This window comes from Oncorhynchus mykiss, chromosome 9 (assembly GCF_057628025.1).
Source record: "Oncorhynchus mykiss isolate SJ-2025 chromosome 9, ASM5762802v1, whole genome shotgun sequence".
Lineage (NCBI taxonomy): Eukaryota > Metazoa > Chordata > Actinopteri > Salmoniformes > Salmonidae > Oncorhynchus > Oncorhynchus mykiss.
Window position 1 is genome coordinate 55495621 of NC_143030.1, and position 12178 is coordinate 55507798.

General features: G+C 41.2%; 1 long non-coding RNA gene across 1 annotated transcript; it reads left to right on the top strand.

The window, feature by feature from the left end:
• The first annotated feature begins 1377 nt into the window (after positions 1 to 1377).
• LOC118966068 (uncharacterized) lies at positions 1378 to 5950 on the top strand. The gene is made up of 3 exons (XR_016483317.1): positions 1378 to 1581; positions 3141 to 4602; positions 4699 to 5950. It is a non-coding gene; the product is annotated as an uncharacterized LOC118966068 (long non-coding RNA).
• Positions 5951 to 12178: the final 6228 nt, after the last annotated feature.

Below are 12178 nucleotides of genomic sequence, written 5' to 3' on the forward strand. Positions count from 1 at the left end.
CCTGTAACAAACAGAGTGGACAGAGTTTCTAAAAATTGCGTTGTTTAGAAGGAGTGCACACGCGCACTTCACAGAACTAGGGTTCGCTAACGAACATTTTAAAATAAATGCTATAACGAGCCAATAGGATCTCACTAGCTCGTGCTTGGCTCTGCCCACCGAGTTTTCTGCACACTATGATTCATTTGCTTCCATTGGAAACGACGTGTTCTGGTCTATCTTGGTTTATTAATAAAAATATTAGATTGCACTGGTTGACATTGAAGTAAAAAAATAAAATATAATTACAGAAAATACAAGCAGGTAGAAAAACTCTGTCATAAAAAACAAATACATGCATTCATCAGTATAATGTCCTCAATTCAATTTCTGAATAGCACTACAGGAACCAAAACATCACATTTAAGACAACATTTTAAGATTGTTCCACAAATAAATTAAACCTGATTTACCTAACTCGGTTTGAATTTTCAGAGATGGCCATCCCTGAGACCGAGTGTGGTAACTCATAAGACTCATGTTTAGTAATGATGCTAGGTAAAGTGGGAGTATTTGTAAAAGAGCTTTATACATGATATACATGGCCAACTAACTTTCTGGTAGAGAATGCAGGGATGAGCACTAAAACTGTCGCCAGTAATAAAGTGCAGTGTGCTATGTTAAACTGCATCTAACGGCTTTAATGAAGTGGCAGAGTGGACGGAGTTTCTAAAAATTGCGTTGTTTAGAAGGACCATATGGACTGGTCTAGGCCAATTGAGGAAAGCTTCTGAATTAGCAGTGAGTAATCAACAGTATTGAAGGCCTTTGACAGGTTAATGAAGAGGACAGCACAATGTTGCCTTTTATCCACATAACTTATAACTAGGGATGCAGCAGAGATACTGATATGACCTAGTCTAAAACCTGACTGATGTACATTTAGAATACATTTCAAAGATAAGAAAGATTTTAGCTGAGAATTAATCAAGGATTCAAATATTTTAGCTAGGCAAGAAAGTTTAGAAATAGGGTGATAATTAGTTAGGTCACAGCGGTAACCACCTTTGTGAAGGGGGAGTACGTGTCAGGTTTAAAAAATATGGTTTAATGATTCAGCAATCAGGGGGGCAGAGAGTGTTGGATCCTGTATTTTACATTATAGCCATTAGATATATATGATTAAATATTATCTGATGTTGGTTGTGTGAGGTGACAAGAACTGAGTAACATGACCTGCATGTTGCAAAACTGTAGATAACAGCCCAGCAGATGCTTTGTCCTTGTGTTTGTATGTAACAATATTGAGCACATGGTGTGACTTGCTGTATCTTACAAAGTTGTGATAGGGAGGGGTGGTCATCACGAGGTTTAACTGAGATGGAAAAAATACTGAACAACACAATAGCAGGAACTGAGCAACTGTTCTAACTAGGCTGCGATACCAGAACAGTAAGGATCTATACATCGACAGAGGGAGAACTCCAAGAAGCGCCAAGAGGCGGGGACCCGCCTGAGCGCCTGCAATAGGCTGGGCAAGTTTAAGTTGGGTCTCCCACTGGTCTGCTTGCTGGGGTGATTGAAGATTTGTGTGTGTATGGTGTAAGTTGAAGCTTACTGGCGTAAATGAATATTTGTGAGACTCAAATCGTGTGCATGAAATACGCTTGATATTCAGTCGGGGACTAATATCGGTATGAATGAGTTCGGGGACCAAGAGAGTGTGGTACATTAGGTATTTCAGTTGGAGCTGGTACCGGTGAGAATGTTTAAAAAGTCGCAGGCTTGCTGATGAGATGTTTGCACAGAGTTATATCATAGAATATGAAGGGGGTGTGCATGACTGTTGGAAAACGTGTTAAACTCTTAACGTAAAATTATGTGTGTAGATTCATATCATGAGGTTTGAACTATACTAATATTGTAGAATTACATAATCAACATCTGAACATACTTACATTAAACATTAATTGAGCCACTGAGTAATAGATAAGATGTACGTACGGGAGACGGGGCGAAGGGTGTGGTCAACGTAAGACGGGAGGGGTGTTCTAACCAAGTGCTGAGAAATAAGGTAGATTTATTTTGTTCTTTTAATTAATTTACACAAGTACTTCCCGGTTATTGATTTTGGTTTGATTGTTCAGATAACACCATAGAAATTAAACAGGAGGTTAAGGTATACTAACATTAGAATCTGTTTTCATTATGGGGAACAATGAAAGGCCCGCAGAGTGGATTGCAGGCTGATTTTATTTTATGTTAAAGGGCCAGTGTACGTTTATCACAGTTGTGTGTGTCTAATGGCTGGGTATTTAAGAAGTATTTTGGGGAGACAATTTGGAGAAACACGAATGTAAGACATGAAACATTGAGACAAATTATTTGAGTTTGAGGGGATTATCATAATTATTAGGTTTTGTTTTTGTAGTAAATGTTTTGGGTTTAAGGGGATTTCCATGTTCCCAGAGACAATATATCTTAAAGGGGTACACTCACATATGAAATATTAGAAGTTTTCATTTTCTGAGTCTTAATTAAATAGGTGAAATATTTTGATAAAGGAATGTTGTTTAATATAGTAAGAAACACTTCTTTGGAGGGGTGGTATGACTTATGACCTCCATTGTAACTTTCCTTTGTGGTCTGATCAGCCTCATTGGAAAGCCATTTGGATGGAGAATCTAGGGTAATTTGTAATACTGATATTAAGGTAATTTAATACAAAAAGGCAATGAAACTTACATTATAGTGTCATTATATTTTCTCTGATGAATGTGGTGTGAAAATTAGCTAGGATAAGTTTAATGATGGGAGACTCATGTTAACTATTTGGGACATATTTTGAGCCAACAGGGCAGGGAAGAAATTGAGATATTTGTGTTTGGTTTTAACACCTGTGTACAGGAGTGCCAGTGTACCTGTGTAATGGGGGAGGGTGTCCGTATGGGGATTACATGATAACCAATTTGGGACAGTTCTGGGATTGGAGAAGAGGGTATCCTTATAGCATAGGGGATCCCACAAAGGTGGATAGGTTTTCCATGATATGGGGGAAACCTGGGAGCACTGTTGAACTTTGTAAAGGTGATGAAATCCTACTAACCATCAAAACTATTAAGCTCTCTGATGCAGGCACTTACACCCTGTTTTCTATTAAGATGCTGCCAAAACCACAGAGGTCCCAGACGAACCAGAGCCAGACACACTCCTCTACCACCCCTGGACCGAACCTGCCACCTACCACCACTGTGTCAAATCTCATTCAGGTAATTAACGTTAGAGACTATTCAGCTATTGATCAATTAGGCACTGAGACTGGTTTTGATGGTAGAGACAATTTGTGTCTGCCTTATATGAGGTATACAGCTAAGACCCTGAAAAGAAAGGACTTGCATGAGTTACATGAAACATTGGTCATGCTAGACCTGTTCTGACTACACATCCATCTGCTATAGGAGAAGGAGAGGGGTGTTTGTGTATTCTGAGAGGTTTTTACCAGGTTCAGCCCAATTCAACTCTCTGTTCCTCTTTGAGCCTTGTGTTTCCTACAGTACCTCCTCATCGGGCCCTTTGGGGTGTTAAGGCATATGGGGGCAATTACAGTTGCATCACGGGTACAGGTAATGGCATTGATTATGGGAGATTGCCTGAAGCTGATTGCAGTAGTAACATAACCATTAATTCCACTTGGCCAGTTACAGGCCTAAACCAAACTAGTGGTCTGGCTGATGTGTGGTGGATCTGTGGACCCAAAAGAGTGCTGAGACCCATTCTTAGAGGAGACTGGCAAGGTACGTGTGGTCTGACCAGTTTGATAATTCCATTGTTGATGTTACTGCTGAACAGCTGTTGGGTTCTGTATCCAGGGGACCTGAAAACATTACATCCCATGGGAGACATAGACGTAGTGCTCCATGGACAGAGGATGTAGTTGACATACACACTAACCTGTTGGGAGTGCCAGTGGGGGTTCCTCATGAGTTTCAGACCTTGGGTAGGAATGATAGACTCTGGCACTTACTACCTATTATAGGTCCAGCCATAGTGGATGCAAGACAGACTGCATGGATTAATTATATCTACTATAATCAACAGCGTTTTGTGAATTACTCCCGTGATGCACTCACTGGTATGTCTGAACAGCTTGAGGCCACATCTAGGGTTGCCAGACAGAATATACTTACTTTGGATATGCTTCTTGCCAGTCAGGGGGGTGTCTGCAAGATGTTCAGTGAACAATGTTGCACGTATATTCCTAATGACACCAGTCCAGATGGTAGTATATCTAAGGCCCTTAGTGGGCTTGATGCACTATCTGCTGAGATGAGGACCATGGCGGGGGTGGAGGAGTCTGGACTGTTCTCTTGGTTGGGAGCCTGGTTTGGTAAGTACACTAGTATGGTGGTTACTGGATTTCTGACCCTAATTATTGTATTTTTGTTATTGATGTGTTGTGCTGCTTGCATCATACCGTGTTTTAAGAAGTCTGTTACAGATGTGGTGAAGGCTTCAGGCATGATGCCTTTGCTTGATGCTCCAGTTGGAGATGCTGATACTGAATCATGCTTTCAGGGGAGGATGGGACTGACTGAGGATGATCCATGGTATGCTGTGGGTGAGGTAGTAGAATAAATATTACACCACCACAGTTCCTTGTTTTACATTTTTGTTTTATGTTAAGTTCTTTCCAGTATGTTTGTTCTCCCTGTTGTGAAGGTTTGGAGTCCCTGGGTGGCATGGTGCCCACCTGGTGCAGGATAGGAGTAGCTGAGAGGACCAGATGGTTTATAATAATGCTTTGCTCTGCTTTACTCTGTTTTCCATGACCAAAGTTTTATCCTACATCTTACATGTCAATAAACAGTAAAGTCTTATCCTGTTTTTGTCAAAAGGGGGAGACAAAAGCATATATCACTTGATTTTAATTTTTTCTTGGTTGATTTTTATTTTCTGTTTTTCTGTAAAAAATAAATAAAAATAATAATTATAATTATGTTTTATTAATAATAAACTTTTTGTTATTTTCATGAAATGCTATTAACATATTACTATGTTGGGACTGCTGAAATAATGGATAATGAGTGACACCCTAGCTGGTGTCAAAAGGTGGACTTAAATTTAACACCATTTTCTTTTATTCTGTTTTTAAATGAGCTGTTGTTCTCTTATGACATGAGGGTTTTAAGTTCCTAGGTGGCTGGTAGCCAATCTAGTACATAGTGGGATCGAATGGAGGACATGAAGCTATTTTAAACTTTGTAACTGTTATATGATTCATTGCTGAATTTTTGTTCACACCCTTGGGGGTGTGAAAAGGGGGGATTGTTGGATCCTGTATTTTACATTATTGCCATTAGATTAGATATATATGATTAAATATTATCTGATGTTGGTTGTGTGAGGTGTCTGCATTTGTGCACTGGAGCATCATTATGAGATTAAACAACTGCTTGCTACTTGCCTGTTTGTGTGTGACAAGAACTGAGTAACATGGTGTGACCTGCATGTTGCAAAACTGTCAATAACAGCCCAGCAGATGCTTTGTCCTTGTGTTTGCTGTATCTTGCTGTATCTTACAAAGTTGTGATAGGGAGGGGTGGTCATCACGAGGTTTAACTGAGATGGAAAAATACTGAACAACACAATAGCAGGAACTGAGCAACTAGGCTGCGATACCGGAACAGTAAGGATCTATACATCGACGGAGGGAGAACTCCAAGAAGCGCCAAGAGGCGGGGACCCGCCTGAGCGCCTGCAATAGGCTGGGCAAGTTTAAACCACGCCCAGCCTCTACTGTGATAGGCCAAAAGACGGGTTGGAACTATGTCTATCACAGTATAAAGAATACTGTTTACATACATCTTGTCAGTTCTCTGTTCTGCCCTGCGTGGTATTACAGTGAGCCTGTATATACAAAAGTTGCATTTGCCATTTATTACTTAGCTAATAAAAAATACATAGTATAAAATCGGTGACTCATTGTTATATTTATCCTGATACCAGATTCGAATTTACGCAACCCTAACAAGAGCTGCAGCAAAAATGGATCAAGCATATCAACCCCAGTGGATTTATTTTCTCTGAATTGTTTAAAAGAGGCATGTTTATCTGCCAGAGGAATAAATATGGAGGATACATTTTCTAGAGCCAACTCAGGGTCAGGAATACAGGAGACTAGATGTATGGCTAAATCAGAGTAGAACATGTAATGTGAAAACCCTTGAGGAGAACACTTTAAAAAATGTGTCTTCTTAATTAAACAAGGATTAGAATTGAGCTGTTTGGTATCTCAAACACATACTACATGACAATGATCACTGAGATCATATGCAAATACTTCACTAGATAAATATTTATGGGGGTTATTAGTAAGAATTCATTCAATCAGGAGTTAACAGCGTTTTTCCCATTTAGCTGTGGGGGTTTTGAGATCAATTGAGTCAGACTAAAATCAATGCATTTACTCTTAAATTGATTGAGGTTGGGGATAGCCAATCCAGATTTCAAATCCTAAAAAATGACCAACTCAGAGGAAAGAAAATGTGTTCAACACTTAGATGTAGCACCAACAGCATCTGCCTTGGCAGTATTCTGGTTTATGGACACATCTACATCTAAATATTTCAAGAACAGGGCGCCATGAAATTTTACATTTTAAAATATTGATTTGACATATATGGCCACAACTCCCCCTTTCTGAAATATGTCAAATCTAAATACATTATAATCATTTACTTCAATGTCTTTATCAAAGACAGAACCATTTAACCGTGTTTCTGAGAGAACCAGAATGTCAGGACACAAGTCCTGTACCCAAATGTAAATTGTGTAATTTTTTTGAATCATACTTCGCACATTTAGGTGCATTAGCCCAAGCCTTCTACGTGACTTAAAGTCAGAGGGGGTATTCAGCTCATTCCCATAAGAGCTAACAGGCATAGAGTCATCTGTAGCTATTTGTTGAGTGAGAGCAGAGACCTTTGCCAAGGTCCCTGGCCAACCACGTAAGAGCAGAGCAGACTGAGCTGACAGACCTCCCTAAAGTCGCTGGATGCAGGGGCTGGTGCGGGAACTGGGTGAGCAGTGTTGGCAGAGATCAGTCCGGCCGGATGAAGCTCCCACCACAGGAGTGAAGCTGTTGCAGGAGACCGGAGTGGCTGCCAATGCTCCATTCTGAGTGTGCACATGAGGCCCTTGGTGTGGCTCTTGTTGCAGGGTTGGGGCCGCCATGGGGGGCAGTAGTGTCCCAGACCTGTCCTGGGGATGGAAGTAGGGAGGGTAACCAAAACTAGCCTGGAAAGGAGGTTGTGGGGGAATTGAGGAGGGTGGTGCGGAGGGCAGTGTAGCTGGCAAAGCTCCTAATTCTCAGCATATGAGGACTGATGATGTGAATGATACATGGTGTGGACTGAATCATGTGGTGCACTACCCTCGACAGTGTTTTGCCAAACCCTAGGGTATTGGTCGGTCTTGTGTAGAGCTGGACTGAGTTGATGCCTGCCTGGTTTGGTAACATGGGAGGCAGGTTGTTGGATGAATTGAAGAGGGTTGTGTGGAAGGCAGTGTCACTGGCGATGTTCCAAACTGCGTGGGGCCACTGTGACTGGCTGGAGCATAGCTCAGTGTATCTGCATGCAGTTCCTGGGAGAGAAGTGATGACTGGTGATGTGGGGGGCAGTGTTGCTGGCTGTTCTCCAGTCTCTGTGAGGCGCCATCAGATGCAGGTCTAAATGAGCCTCTGATTTGTCTCAGGGAGTTGGTGGCTGGTCTGCTGCTCCTGTAGGGTGAGGTGGACTGGCCACCCAGAGAAACATCCTGACGAAGGTGGGTACACCCTCTTTGAACAAGTGTACATTATCACACAGACAGTCCAGACTAAGGGTGGGATGGTGGGTCAATTTCACATTTGGCCAGTTAGCACAGTCCCAAGGGAGGCTGGCATTTATTCCCTCGATAGTGGCAGGTGAAACTCTCTCCTCCGGAGCAGGGTGTACAATACAATCCTGGCATCTGGGGAGGTGGTAGAGGCCCTCTCCACCATCCTCCCAAGTGATGTGGCCACCTTTTCCTGTCTGCAATGCACTAAATTAACTAAGCTGTTCACATATAATAAAATAATTTAACAAAAAATTTAAGGAGGCAATTTAAGGAGGAACCCTTCTTAAGTCTTGCTGCACATGGAATTGGTTGCCAGGAGACGATCACCCTTCGCGGCGGTGGATGAAAGCGGGTGTTGCCGGTTTCAGGGATACAATATTTTTAACCTAACATCCATTTCCCCTGCTACATTAAGTTAGTTCATGGTTTACACAGCTTGTTGGCCATTACCCAATCAGTGTTTCTCAACAAGTTCAAAACACGTGAATGCATCCAATTGGTATTTACAACTTCAGAAATCGTAAATTTCCACCTTCCTCTTGCGAACGCAGCATTAGCTTCCGAGATCAGACGAGAATAATATGGTCGAAAGAGTGAAAAAAGGCCTTATGACTGTCTTCAAGCCACTTCAAATGTATTATTGTCCAGTTTTTTTGTCTGTCAGGGACTTCGTCACAATTAAAACATACATCTCAGAGGAAATTTGACACAACAGAGAGAAAAAGCTTACAGTGTATAATGTAGTTTATGAAAGTTCAATCAGTAAGGCTGGTCTGAATGATCATCTCTTTTCATTCATCTAGTAAACTCATATAACTTATCAGCATATCAGGTAGTGGTTATAATACCTTATCAGCATAGCAGTTATTTATAAGGTAGTGCCTATAACGTCACCTCATCAGCAGAGCAGTTATTTATAAGGTAGTGTCTATAATGTCACCTCATCAGCATAGCAGTTATTTATAAGGTAGTGTCTATAACATCACCTCATCAGTATAGCCAATATTTATAGTTTAGTGTTTATAATGTTACCTAATTAGCATTAAATCTATTTATATGGTAGCGTTTATAATGTTACCTCATTAGCATTAAATATATTTATATGGTAGCGTTTATAATGTTACCGCATCAGCATAACAGGTATCTATTGTAGTGTCAATAGTGCTACCTTATCAGCATAGCAGGTATTTACAGTGAGATGCAAAATTATTGGGACAGTGACACATTTTTTGTTGTTTTGGTTCTGCACTTTGGATATGAACTTATATAATGACTATGAGATTAAAATGCGGACTGTCAGCTTTCATTTCAGTTTTTTTTTTTCATCCGTATTGGGTGAACCGTTTAGAAATAACAGCTTTTGTACATAGTTCTCCCATTTTAGGGTACCAAAAGTATTGGGACAAATTCACTTATAAGTGCAGTCAAAAGTGAAGTATTTGGTCTGTCATATATACACATATTCATATACATAGCTCATATATCAAGCACACATATTAAGCCGCCTGACTCAAGTCATTGCACGCACCCCTGTCCAAACAGGAAGCACCCTACCCCCAGCCATAAACTGCCAGTTTCAGTTCCCCTTATCTCACGACTCCTGGACACACACACACCCCCTCTACTGGTCGGGTGCCAAGAGCAGAGGACTCTGCTGTGCACCATTGGGGCTCCTGCTCTGGCTGGAGCAGGCCCGCCTCCAACTCTTCGGGACCAGTCAGAAGACCACCACGACAAGACTCCACCTACATTATCCTATGTATATAATCTGCTACAACCTTTGTTTAGGTCCCTTTTTCAGCCAACTCCCTTTGAGCTATATGAATCAGGTCCGTGCACGTTAAACTGCTAGGACAAGATATCTTTGACCTTAATAAACTGCCTTTTTGCTATACTTGATTCCACTCTGTCCAGCGTCCATGATTTGGTCTCACTCTCCTGTAAGTTAATCATCAACAGGTCCCATATTTATAGCACACAATGTCTACATCAAGCTTGTGACTACACATTGTAACATGTATTTGACAACAACTGTAACATTTAACATGTATTTGAGAGACAAGTGCTCATTGGGCATGTCACGCCCTGCCCATAGAGAGCCCTTGGTTCTCTATGGTGCAGTAGGTCAGGATGTGACTAGGGGATGTTCTAGTATGTCTATTTCTATGTTGGTGCTAATGTGGTTCCCAATTAGAGGCAGCTGTTTATCGTTGCCTCTGACTGGGATCATATTTAGGTAGCCATTTCCCCAGCTGTGTTTTGTGGGATATTGTTTGTGTTTAGATGCCTGTGTGCATGTCATGACTTCATGTTTCTTTATTGTTTTGTTTGTTTCACGGAGATAAAAAATATGTGGAACTATACTCACGCTGCGCCTTGGTCCGCTCATTACGACGATCATAACAGTGCAAAGTATTAATGTTTTCAATAAACTTTGGAGACGAAATATAGCTTGCATGTTATCAACAATCTAAGCCAACCCTGTCTGTTTTTCCCAATAGTTGCGCATGCATTGTTGCCTAATAACTAAACCGTCTATGAGCAGAATTACTGTCTTACCTCAAATAGACAAGAAATCCCTAGTTTGAAAGCAACAGTTTTTCTGGAAGCTGTGCTGAGGCATTTTCCCTACATTTTCCCCAATGTGGGCCAGCCTCCTAGCAATTTGAGTTTAACCTATGAGCTTCTGTCCCTCGCCATATGAGTGACAGCTAGCAAGTTGCACATGATGCACCCACAGCAGAGTGATAGAGAGCAAAGATGTGTTGCACGTCTGCACATACGTAGCGTAGTACGCAATTTTCGAGGACCATTTTTGGCTCGTGGGCGCTACTTTCAGCATTACTGGTGAAAAAGTATACAAAAGTACAGGAAAATCCCTTTAACTGTGACTCTTAGTATATAATTTAAGGAAATGTATCAACAACAAATATGAAGGTGACTTCCTTATTTCGCTGTCTTGATCCAACCACTGTACTGTACGTGACCTTACGTGACCTTATGCACTTGATCTAGCATATCATAGGCTAGCAATCTGCCTACACCCTTTACAATTCACAGGTCAATGATAGTCTTTGGTTTGACCCTGCAGCCTGACCTGGTAGTGAGACCTTAGGGCTGCCACATCATTGGAACCCCCTACAACTCACTCCCATCTGTGGAGAGCAAATGGGATGAAGCCACAGTCAAGACCTTCAAAGTGCTCCTGCATGACAATAAGACCTCTGCACAAGTTTACCCAACAGGCAATACTCTATTGCAACAAGCTGCACTACAAGGCACCAGACATCTTTCTTGGCAAGAGCTCTCAAACTATGTTTAACATGAGAAGTAAGCCTTAATAAATGCAATGTACAGGTAACTGCCAAAATAAAGAAACATAAATCATCTTAATGGGGTGTTGGGCCACCAAGAGCTAGAACCAACTTGGCATAGATTCTACAAGTATCTGGAACTCTATCGGAGGGATACGACACCAATCTTCCATGTTATTGATGGTGGTGGAAAACACTGTCTCAGGCACCGCTCCAGAGTCTCCCATAAGTGTTGATTTGGGTTGAAATCTGGTGACTGAGACGGCCATGGCATATTGTTTACATTGTTTTCATGCTCATCAAACCATTCAGTGACTACTCGTGCCCTATGGATGGGGGAATTGTCATCATATAGGGGCCATGGTAGCCAAAATAATAACGAAAATAATGGCCTGCCCAGCATTTTTATACATGACCGTAAGCATAATGGGATGTTAATTTCTTAATTAGCTCAGGAACCACACCTGTGTGGAAGCACCTGCTTTTAATATACTTCATTTACTCAAGTGTTTCCATTAGTTTGGCAGTTTACCCATATGTGTGAGTCCACAGAAATACTTTGCAGATACAGTGCATTCGGAACGTATTCAGTATTAAACATTTTGTTACATTACAGCCCTATTCTAAAATTGTTTAGATGCCAAAGCGAAAACAGGTTTTTAGAAATGTTTGCAAATGTACTACAAATAAAAAATAGAAATACCTTATTTACATACGTATTCAGACCCTTTGCTATGAGACTCGAAATTGAGCTCAGGTGCATCCTGTTTCTATTGATCATCCTTGAGATGTTTCTACAACCTGTGGTAAATTCAATTGGTTGGACATGATTTGGAAAGACACACCTGTCATTCTTAAATGGAAGAAGTTTGGAACCACCAAGACCCTTCCTAGAGCTGGCCGCCCGGCCAAACTGAACAATCAGGGGAGAAGGGCCTTGTTCAGGGAGGTGACCAAGAACTCAATGGTCACTCTGACTGAGCTCCAAAGTTCCTCTGTGTAGA